This window comes from Elephas maximus, chromosome X, assembly GCF_024166365.1.
Source record: "Elephas maximus indicus isolate mEleMax1 chromosome X, mEleMax1 primary haplotype, whole genome shotgun sequence".
Lineage (NCBI taxonomy): Eukaryota > Metazoa > Chordata > Mammalia > Proboscidea > Elephantidae > Elephas > Elephas maximus.
Window position 1 is genome coordinate 168,054,432 of NC_064846.1, and position 12,758 is coordinate 168,067,189.

Consider the following 12,758-nt stretch of genomic DNA (forward strand, 5'->3'; position numbering starts at 1 on the left):
GCAGCATGCGCTGAGCCATCCCTATGATTAGAAAATCTGGCTAACCACTGTAGTTGAAAATGTTTCCTCAAAGCTGTTTTAGTGTTTTTTTACTCTCAACGCTCGCAAAGCAACCGCATGTGACTTAGAGGTGAATTTAACCTCTGTGTCCAGAAATATAATCCCACTATTGACAATTCTTATTTATATTTACAAGGTCAGCATCTAATGACATTTATAAGGTCAGCACACCATGCCAAGAAATATGAAATAAAAGTCAACTACAGTAAAGACAAGCACATTCTGAAAGCTCTTTGTGTCGTGTTGCTAGAAAGTTCTTTTTTCCCCCTCAAATATATATATATATATATATATGTATATATATATATATATAATCTCCTACGGAGATTTATGCTTAGAAAATTGAGCAGATATCTGTTTCAGGAAGTTAAGTCAATTTAAATTTCTGAACACTATTCAAGTCTCAATGTGTCTAAGTGACAAAGGCAGCATATGTTGTATCTACACCATGTTATTTAACGTAGACACGAAAAAGTTATTTTTTGCTCCTCCATCCAGCACAGTGCACAAAGAATAGTAATATCCATGGAAATTATTTTTCCCATGTCCTTAACCAACAGATGCTACAGTTTAAAGAACACACATCATTGTTTGTTTGCTTTTTGTTTTCTTTCTCAGGGGAACAGGAGAGCATAGCAACGCAGTGCATGGTCTAAATTAAAAATAGTTTTTAAATAATTCAAGAGATTCTAGCTTTCAAGTTATATAATACAAGCCTGTAGCAGGATTACTAATTGGTGTTGTTTGGATCGGGGTTGGAAAGTAGTGCCCCTCAGATGACTTTTATTTGGCTTACATAGTGTTTTAAAAAATGTGGATTTGAATGCCTGCAGACAGCCATTGCACGATCCAACATTCTGTAGTTTCCATCATCCCTTCTTGCTTTCTACCTGCTTAATAAATCCATTTACCTGTTTGGCCCCATGCACTGAGTTTGCAGTCCCTGGTTAGGTGTTATTCCTTTACAGGCACTCACAGCACTCAGCTGCCTTCCAAAAAGGTCCTATTCCTACCTAGTTATTATTCAAATGACATCCTCAGCGGAGGCCTCCTGCAATGCACCTTGCAGATTTACCACCCCCTCCATTCCCCGTGCTAGCTGTATTCATCCTTGAAACAAAAAGGGCAAATGCCCTCTCTACATCTATGAGCTTTCTATGGATCTGGACAAACTAATTCATCCAACAAATGTTTACAGAGCAGAGTTGTAGCTTTAGCTTTGTATTCTTCAAGCTCCAGAATTCTCATTGAACTAGAGTTCTAGGATGCTTTGGCAACTCTCACTGCCTAACGTGGTTGTAATGACTACAATTTAGGAAAAAAAAAAAAAAAACCCATTGCCGTCAAGTCGATTCTGATTCGTAGTGACCCTATAGGACAGAGTAGAACTCTCCCATAGGGTTTCCTAGGCTGTAATCTTTACAGAAGCAGGCTGCTACTTCTTTTTTCCTATGGAACTGCTGGTGGGTTTGAATCACTGAACTTTTGGTTAGCATCTGGGCCCTTAACCACTGTGCCACCACAGCTTCTTTGACTGCAATTACCAAACCTAATAATGCCATCATTCTTGTTCCTCCATGTGTGTTCTCCAGAGTTTGCTGGGGGTCCTAGTGAAGCAGGAAACTTGGCCATTCTGCCATCATCACCTGTTGCCCTCCGTCCCTCACTTGATTTTATAACTTCCAGGAAATTCTTAATCTGCATTCTACAATAAGGGCTGAAACAAAAGCAGATTTTCCCTGAAGATGGTTCATTTTTCCTTATTTATAAAAGGGAAAGGGATATTTGAAAACTTAATTCCAGAAGGAAGACTTCTGGTTTGGAATACGATTGAAATTTTTACCTGAAAACTGAACAACGCTTCCAAGGTCAACCACCATTTCCCCAAGACCCGTCTAAGATCTGGAAGAGATCATGAAGGTAGTGTCCCGTACTTTATTTTTCCACAGAAGAACATGAACTGCCAGTGATCATGTGGCCACTCAACGGCGAGACTGAGGCCAGGACCAGCTGGACCAGAGATTCACAACCCTCTCTGCTCATCAGAATGATCCAGGGAGTGGAGGGGACTTCACCTTTAAAAACTGTTGTCTACGCTCCACTTCAGAGATTCTGGAGTGAACTGCTGAGCATTGGTATGTTCAAACCTCCCCAGGTGAATCTAATGTGGAGCCAGAGTAAAAACCTCAGGTCCAGAGCAGTAGTCCTCCCCTTACAGTGTTGTCCTCAGCGAGCCAGCATCAGAGTCACAGAGCACGCCTGGGAAAATGGGAAATCCTGACCCTGGCTCCCTACAAAACAACATAATTAGAATCTCTGGGGCCAGGTATCTGCATGTTGACCAGCTCTCCTTGAAATGCAGACTCTCGCTGGAATGTGGAAACCACAGGCTAATCAGGGAAGAGAACTAGAAGGACCATTGGCTTTGGAGGCAGATATGGGAATGAATCTCAACTTGGCCATGTAGAAGCTCTGTGTCCCCTCTAGAGGTCAGTTTCTTCATCTCCTTCAAGCCTCAGTTGCTTTATCTCTAAAATAGGGTCATTGTAATGACCTCAGAATTAAATTAAACAGTTTGACGTAATCATACGATAGCATCTAGTTCTGTGCCTAGGCCAGAGTAGATGATCCATCAATTTCCTTCCCCATTTCACTAGCAGCTAGAGGCAGCCTCTTTTTTTTTTTTAATTTCATTTATTCTGCTGTAAACATCACAAAGAAAGCAATTTGTTGTCATGTTCTACAACTGTGATTGGGTAACAGAGTGCTTCCACATACTAGAAAAAAAAATACAAGTATTGATAGGGCTTTTTAAAGTTGTCTGTTTGACCAAAAGACACTCCTGCTAGCAGCACACCAAATCTTGTTTTGTCATCATGTATACATGGATTATTTGTTTCTCCATAGGCTAAGGTAAGTTTACTGGCTCCCCACCAGTGGACTCATCTGTCAAGTGGCGTTTTTGTCCTTGGAAGAATCTGAGTCTTTTTTATTTCTTTTATGTGTTACTATACCTACAAGTCTTTTGCTATCTAACCTACAAGAACAGCAATAAACTAAAACTCTCTGTTGTGTCAATCATTTAGATGGAAGCTGGGGAGGAAAATATCTTTCTGGTCAATGTTCTCTTTTTTTGGACACTGTAAAAGAGGGGAATAAAACATGTCCTTTGTTAAGCAGGAGTTTCGGTTTCCAAGGGTAACATTCCAAGGCTGAGGTGCGTATAAAGATGTGAGACCAACCTGGTTACATACAACTTGCAAACAAAATGCACAGAATAAGAAAAGAGGCTGGGAATGTCCCCCTTAGCTGCCAACTTCAACGGAAAGGACCAAGGGGCTACTACTCTTCTTCCTTTCCCTTCTGTTGGCTTCTGGGTAGGAGAAGTTAGCCACTGCAGCTAAAGTAGCCTATGTAAGTCTTCCCTCTGTCTACACTGTCAATCTCTCTCTGATAATCAGCCAGCCATTTAAACCCACAAATAAAGCCAGGACACCACCTCTTTGCTACCATCAAAGCACCCCATGGAGAAGGTGATGTCTGGGCATCTTCCATTCTCTGGACAAATCTGGCTGTGGCACCACTTTGGCTCACCTCTTGCTGCTTAAATATCTTCTGGTTCAACAGCGCTCACTTGTAAAGCAACCGGACTGAAGTCCCCAACTCCCCTCCCTACCACCTTCACCACAATAACTCCCAGTTCTCAAAAGGATGCTTCCCACTTGCCCACAAAAATGTCTGCCAGCTGCAGTCCATCCCAGTTGTCTACCCTGTTGTCCTTCCTCGCTGTTGCTAACCTGGTCTCCATCTCCTGCCTGTTCAGCCTCTCCGAGAAGCCTCCCTATTGCCAACGCCCATCGGGCCTCACCAAAGTCGTGCCAAAGAGGCTGTGTCTCGCTACTCCCCCAAGGCACCAGAAAGTAGTTGGAGTCCATTCAGCGGGAGAGAGAGCCCCTTTGCGGCAACGCAGTGCCACATTTTGGCAGCGAGCCCCCCAAAGTTTCTGTAATTGTGCACAGCATCTCCTACAGCCCCTCTTGAATGATTCTACTAACCTTGGCCTCTATACCACTCATGTTGTAGGGAGTTCAAAACCAGCCAGAAGATCATTCTAATCTCTTTTGGTTTTCTGTCTTTTCTACCTATCACCTTTCCTGAACAGAGTATCGTCTCTCCTCTCTCAGTTACCAAATATGGGTACAGGAACAAACAAATTCAGTGATCGAATTAAGGAAGGACAAAGAGGGAGGTTACTATCTACACCAGGGGTTGGCAAACTATAGCCCACAGCCAAATCCAGTGTACCACCTGTTTTTATAAATAAAGTTTTATTGGAACACAGCCACACTTTTATGTTCACCTATCATCTAAGGCCGCTTTTGCATTACAACAGCACAGTTGAATAATTGGGATAAAGACTGCAAAGCCTAAAATATTTACTATCTGTCCCTTTACAGAAAATATTTGAGGACCCCCGGTCTGACTAACAGTGAGCCAAAAAGATGCTGTTATAAAACTTAGGCAGAATAGACAGTTCCTCTACAGGGATTCATAGCAGATTTTATTTGAGGGTTACATTTTCACTTCTTTGCAACAAAAATAACTACATTTCTTCAACGATAATGATGAAAATGTGATTCTATTATAAATGTTTAAAATTAATTTACAAAAGTCCAATGAGTCCTGCCAGGTATCATGCTGAGATTTTTTAAAATTTTATTTTATTTTATTGTGAGAATACACAGAGCAAAGGATATACCATTTCAAAAAATTCTACAAGGACAATTCAGTGACACTGTTTACATTCCTCTACTTGTATAACTTTTCTCACTATCCTTTTCCAAATTATTCTGTCACCACTAACGTAAAGTCACTGCCCCCTACACTTCTCATCTAACCTTTCGAGATGCTGTTGTCAATTTGATCCCACATAGATAAATCTTTGCGAGAGCAGTGCTTGAGGCAGACATGCTTTACTAATTTCAACCCAAGTTTTGATGTGTCAGGTACATACGAAGAAGGCTTGAACCTTGGTAAGAGCACCAAATTACACATGCAAAGTCTAGTCCTATATTACGGTAAATTACTATGTATATGTTATACAATGTTTCAGTGTGGGCATTAATGACATAGTACATTTACATAGTCCTATATGGTTTGCAATGTCTCTTCCTGGATTATTCCTTTTGATGAACACAACAACTCCCTGAGGTGGAACGAGACCATAAAGAAACTGAACTCCATGGGTTTAAGAGATTTGTCTACAAATTTGTAGCTAGTGAGTGGAGGAACTTTAATAATAAGATTTCTTGAAATGGATAAGTCAAAAATTATAACTTGAGATTTCAAAATTCCTCTCTCAAAATTGATAGAACAGGTAAGCAGAAAATCAACAGTGATAAAAAAGACTTAACGAACACTGCCAACCAGCTTGACCTAAATGACATTTATAGAACACCCAGTAACAAAAGAATACACATACTTTTCAAGTATGCATAGAACATTCAACAAGGCAGACCATGTTCTGAGACATAAAACAAGTCTCAGTTCCTTTCAGACGGTTGATTAAAAGCATGTTCTCTGAACACAACAAAACTAAACCAGAAATCAATAAGAGAAAGATATCTAGGAAAATCCTCCATGTATTTGGAAATTTAAGAACACAATCAATAGGGAAAGAATGAAGGTCAGTGATTTCCAGGATCAGAGAATTTGGGGAGGCGACTGAATATAAAGGAAACTTTGGGGAGCAATGTAAATATATTCTATATCTTGACTTCTGTGGCTGTTATGTGGTTGTATAAATTTGCTGAAGTTCATTAAAATGTACATTTACAATTGCTGATCTTTCTTTTTTGTAAATTATACTTCAATAAAACTAATTTTAAAAAAAGATTACCTTCCTCACCAAAACTTTCTTGGAGTCTCATTAAGTAGAATCCATAACCTAATTTTTTGCTCCCATAACTCTTAACCTATACCTCCATTATTATATTTGACACATTGTATCAAAATTATCTATTTAAAGCCAACCTCCTCCACTTGTTGATAAGATTCCTTGGGGTTAGGAGCACATATTATCAATCTCAATATCACCAATATGGAGCATGATATCTGATGAATAGTAGGCATTCAAATATAAGAGTCCTGGGACTAGGACTCAAGGTGGAGTATATGACTTGCCTGAAGAATACAACAGAAACTGAAGCACTAAAAAATGTTTCTTGCTGGGCGAGGGTTTGGGGACCATGGTTTAAGGGGACTTCTAAGTCAATTGGCAAAATAATTCTATTATGAAAACATTCTGCATCCCACTTTGAAATGTGGTGTCTGGGGTCTTAAATGCAACAAGCAGCCATCTAAGATGCATCAATTGGTCTCAACCCACCTGGATCAAAGGAGAATGAAGAACACCAAGGTCACACGATAACTATGAGCCCAGGAGACAGAAAGGGCCACATGAACCAGAGACCTACATCATCCTGAGACCAGAAGAACTACTTGGTGCCCGGCCACAACTGATGACTGCCCTGACAGGGAGCACAACAGAGAACTCCTGAGGGAGCAGGAGATCAGTGGGATGCAGACCCCAAATTCTCATAAAAAGACCAGACTTAATGGTCTGACTGAGACTAGAGGAATCCCGGCGGTCATGGTCCCCAAACCTTCTGTTGGCCCAGGACAGGAACCATTCCCGAAGACAACTCATCAGACATGGAAGGGACTGGACGGTGGGTGGGAGAGAGATGCTGATGAAGAGTGAGCTATTTGTATCAGGTGGACACTTGAGACTGTGTTGGCATCTCCTGTCTGGAGTGGGGATGGGAGGGTAGAGACGGTTGGAAGCTGGCCAAATTGTCACGAAAGGATGGACTGGAAGGGCTGACTCATTAGGGGGAGAGAAAGTGGGAGTATGGAGTAAGGTGTATATAAACTTATACGTGACAGACTGACTTGATTTGTAAACGTTCACTTGAAGCTCAATAAAAATTTTAAAAAATGTTTCTTGCTGAGGAATGGAATTATTAACAATTATTGTTGTTGTTAGGTGCCGTCGAGTCAGTTTTGACTCATAGCGACCCTATGCACAACAGAACGAAACACTGCACAGTCCTGCGCCATCCTCACAATTGTTGCTATGCTTCAATCCATTTCTGTAGCCACTGTGTCAGTCCATCTCATTGAGGGTCTTCCTCTTTTTCACTGACCCTCTGCTTTACCAAGCATGAAGTCCTTCTCCAGGGACTGGTCCCTCCTGACAACATGTCCAAAGTATGTAAGACGTAGTCTTGCCATCCTTGCTTCTAAGGAGCATTCTGGTTGTACTTCCAAGACAGATTTGTTCATTCTTTTGGCAGTCTATGGTATATTCAATATTCTTCGCCAACACCACAATTCAAAGGCGTCAGTTCTTCTTCAGTCTTTCTTATTCATTGTCCAGATTTTGCGTGCATATGAGGCGATTGAAAACACCATGGCTTGGGTAGTCCCATCTTAGTCCTCAAGGTGACATCCTTGCTTTTCAACACCATAAAGAGATACTTTGCAGCTGATTTGCCCAATGCAATGCATCTTTTGATTTCTTGATTGCTGCTTCCACGGATGCTGATTGTGGATACAAGTAAAATGAAATCCTTGACAACCTCAATCTTTTCTCCGTTTATCATGATATTGCTCATTGCTCCAGTTGTGAGGATTTCTGTGTTTTTTTTTTTTTTATGTTGAAGTGTAATCCATACTGAAGGTTGTGGTCTTTGATCTTCATCAGTAAGTGCTCCAAGTCGTCTTCACTTTCAGCAAGCAAGGGTGTGTCATCTGCATAACACAGGTTGTTAATGAGTCTTCCTTCAATCCTGATGCCCCGCTCTTCTTCATATAGTCCAGTTTCTCCAATTACTTGCTCAGCACACAGATCGAATAGGTATGGTGAAAGGATACAACCCTGACACACACCTTTCCTGACTTTAAATCATGCAGTCTCCCCTTCTTCTGTTTGAACAACTGTCTCTTGATCCATGTACAGATTCCCTATGAGCACAATTAAGTGTTCCAGAATTCCCATTCTCTGTAATACTATCCATAATTTGTTATGATCCACACAGTCAAATGCCTTAGCATAGTCAATAAAACACAAACATCTTTCCGGTATTCTCTGCTTTCAGCCAGGCTCCATCTGACATAAGCAATGATATCCCTGGTTCTAAGTCCTCTTCTGCATTCAGCTTAAATTTTTGGCAGTTCCCTGCCGATATACTGCTACAGCCACTTTTGAATGATCTTCAGTAAAATTTTGTTTGTATGTGATATTAATGATATTGTTTGATAATTTCCACATTCAGTTGGATCACCTTTCTTGGGGATAGGCATAAATATGGATCTCTTCCAGTTGGTTGGCCAGGTAGCTGTCTTCCAAATTTCTTGGCATAGGCGAGTAAGCACTTCCAGCACTGCATCCGTTTGTTGAAACATCTCAATTGGTATTCCATCAATTCCTGGAGCCTTATTTTTCACCAATGCCTTCAGAGCAGCTTGGACTTCTTCCTTCAGTACCATCAGTTCCTGATCATGTTACCTCCTGAAATGGTTGGAAGTCAACTAATTCTTTTTGGTATAGTGTCTCTGCGTATTCCTTTCATCTTCCCTTGATGCTTCCCACGTCATTTAATATTTTCCCTATAGAATCTTTCAGTATTGCAACTTGAGGCTTGAGTTTTTCCTTCAGTTCTTTCAGCTTGAGAAATGCTGAGCATGTTCTTCCCTTATGGTTTCCTATCTCCGGGTCTTTGCACATGTCATCATAATACTTTACTTTGTCTTCTCGAGCTGCCCTTTGAAATCATCTGTTCAACTCTTTTACTTCATCACTTTTTCCTTTTGCTTTAGCTACTCGATGTCCAAGAGCAAGTTTCAGAGTCTCTTCTGACATCCATATAGGTCTTTTCTTTCTCTCCTGTCTTTTTAATGACCTCTTGCTTTCTTCATGTATGATGTGCTTGATGTCATTCCACAACTCATCTGGTCTTCGGGCATTAGTGTTTAACACATCAAATCTATTCTTGAGATGGTCTCTAAATTCAGATAGGATATACTCAAGGTCATACTTTGGCTCTCGTGGACTTGTTCTACTTTTCTTCAGTTTCGACTTGAACTTGCGTATGAGTAATTGATGGTCTGATCCACTGTTGGCCCCTGGCCTTGTTCTGACTGATGATATTGAGCTTTTCCATCGTCTCTTTCCACAGATGTACTCGATTTGATTCCTGTGTATCTCATCTGGTGAGATCCACGTGTATAAAAAAAAAAGTTCATCTGGTGAGATCCACGTGTATAGTCACCGTTTATGTTGGCAAAAAGGTATTTGCAATGAAGAAGTCCTTGGTCTTGCAAAATTGTGTCATGTGACCTCTGGCGTCATTTCTATCACCAAGGCTATATTTTCCAACTACTGATCCTTCTTCTTTCTTTCCAACTTTCATATTCCAATCACCAGTAATTATCAGTGCATCCTGATTGCATAGTTCAATCAATTTCAGACTGCAGAAGTTAGTAAAAACCTTCAATTTCTTCATCTTTGGCCTTTTAGTGTATGGTGTGTAAATTTGAATAATAGTCATATTAACTGATGTTCCTTGTAGTCGCATAGATATTATCCTATCACTGACAGTGTTGTACTTCAGGATAGATCTTGAAATGCTCTTTTTGACGATGAATGCAATGCCATTCCTCTTCAAGTTGTCATTCCTGGCATAGTAGACCACGTGATAGTCCGACTCAAAATGGTCAATACCAGTCAATTTCAGCTCACTAATGCCTAGGATATCGATCTTTATGGGTTCCATTTCATTTTTGACAATTTCCAATTTTCCCAGATTCATACCTCAAAAAAAAATTTTTTTTTTTTTTATACCTCATACTTTCCAGGTTCTGGTTATTAATGGATGTTTGCAGCTGTTTCTTCTCATTTTGAGTCATGCCACAACCACAAATGAAGGTCCCAAAAGCTTGATTCCATTCATGTCATTAAGGTTGACTCTAATTTGAGGAGGCAGCTCTTCCCCAGTCGTCTTTTGAGTGCCTTCCAATCTGAGGGGTTCATGCTCTGGCACTATATCAGACAACGTTCCACTGCTATTCATAAGGTTTTTGCTTGCTAATTCTTTTCAGGAGCAGACTGCCAGGTCCTTCTTCCTAGTCTGTCTTAGTCTGGAAGCTCAGCTGAAACCTGTCCACCATGGGTGATCCTGCTGGTATTTGAATACCGGTGGCATAGCTTCCAGAATCACAGCAACATAAAAGCCCCCACAGTATGACAAACTGACAGACACGTGGGGGCATCTAACAATAGTCTGAACAATAAATATGTTTTATTATCTCAAAATAAAAGAAGGTAGACAGTTCCTGGTTTGATGTTTTAGATCAACAATGCCACTAAGGTCCCAGGGTCATTGTCTTCTTTTGCATTTTACCATCGTCAGCATTTGGCCTTAGGCTTATAATCTCGTGGTTGCAAGATGGCTGCTCAAGATCCAGGCATCACATCTTATAATCACATTCAAGGCAGGAAACAGGGGGAAAGGGCAGCACAGAAGAGGCATCCTTTCAAACTCACCCTTTTGTCAGGCAGTAAACCTGGGTGTCCCCTACTAGACTTCCCCTTATGTCTTGTTGGCCAAAACTTACATGGCCATCTAGTCTGCAAGAGGGACTGGGAAAGGGAGCAGCTGTCAAAATAAAATGGAATGATGATGATCTTGTTTAGACCAATAAAATCCCTTGGGGTTGTTTGAGCACATTGCCACCTAGAGAAAATTGAGTTCCCGGTGGCAAGGAAGAAGGAGTGTGCTATTGTAGATACAAATAACTGTGTTTGCCACAGAAACTAATAGAAAACCCAGTCTTCCTATTTGAGGAGCTATTTCCATTATCACCAGAAATAGATTTATTCTGTCCATGTCAGTAATGCTGTCATATCTTTAAATATAACCATCTAGTAAAAGCTCAAGGGTTATGTGTACAAGGTCAAGACTTCAGAGTCCTGACATTAAAGTGAGAACAGCAATCAAAGGATCAATAATGCTGTTCTAGTGTGGTCACTGGGGATATTATTAAAAGGTGGCTGATGGGTATTGACCTTCCATGGCTCTTAGAGGTCAAGGTTGAAACAGAGTCAATTCCAGCTTGCTTCCTGAGAAAGGTAAAAGGTAAAAGTGAGGAGCAAGACAGGAAACTCGATATTTGTTTCAGCTAATTCTGTAAAACCACTTAAACCAGTGTTGGCACGGCAAAACTGAATGACAAATGCAAAATCCAAATCAAGCTCTTATCTTCCTCACGGTCAACATTTATAAAACGTTCCCCTTGCCCTTCAACTAAGAGGACCAAGGATCAACAGGGCTTGATGAAAGGGATGTGTAGCCTCCTTAGCTTTGAGCTTAGTGGCAAAGTCTCCTTGATTATTGAGTTCACTGAGTAAGGCAGCACTGGATGAGGTCTACCCTTCATGATGGAGGGCTCACTCTAGTTTTTCTTGAAATAGACACTGAAAAAATAAAAATGGCAATGTGTTTCGCTGCAGGTGATGACCATTTGCACCCACCCATCTGAGACAAGGGGAAAAATGTGGCCATTCCAAAATAAATTGACAATGCTTCCACAATATCCTGATGTTTCACTTAATATTCTCAAAATTAGACTCAAAACCATTAAAACCGTTAAAAATAGCACAGAATTTAAAAATGACAGCCATAAATAAAAGACAAAAGGGAGGGGCCTTTTCTAACTGGAGGTGTACAAAGAGAAATTTCTATGGACTTTTGGCTGGAGAACATAGAATCTAAATTTACAACTAAGATTCAAGTATTGGGTTTCTGATATAATTTAATGCCTTTTAAATTTGTAATTTAAAAATGTCTTAACTTCAAACAAGAATGCATGGAATTTAAAAATGGGACTTGAACAAAATGGAAATGTGATTTGGGTTTCAATTGGAGAAAGGAGGACTGTAAAACACCAAGAAGCAGTCTCATTATTTGTTACACCAAATTATTTTGATGTTCTGGCTCAAGGAATTTAGATTGTATATAAATTTGGCTTGGTTTAATTTGCTCTTCAACCAAAGCTTGATTTAATTTGTCCTATCACAAAACTATTATATTAGCATGACTATTAAAATTGAAAACATTACAGTTTAGAAAACTAGGGCAATATATTCCATTTTGAGGTTAAAGTCTGTGCTCAATACCCACGCATAAACACACACTGCTTCTCTCTCCCAGCATTTTTCATTGACTTGAAAGATTTGGAAAATGTCCAATGGTAGATTATACTAGAAATCACACTCAAAGACTGTAAACAAAATGGAAAATGGAAGCAGTCTTTTTTCTTAGTGCTACTTTATTTGGTCTGCCTTCCTTAGTTTCCCCACTTAGTCCTCCCAAGATACCCTGCCTGTCAACTACATTCTTCCAGTTATTCAGGCCAAAAAATGTAGAGTTATCCTTGACTCACACCATATGTCTATTCCATCAGCAAATCCCTTTAGCCCTGTAATCAAAATACATCGAGAATCTATCCATCTCCCACAAACTGCAGAGCCAGCCCAGTGGTCCCAACCGAGCGATTTCCTCACCTTCACCCTTCTCCCTTATAGTCAGTTATCAACGCAGAAACCAGAGTGATCCTTTAAAAATATATACCAA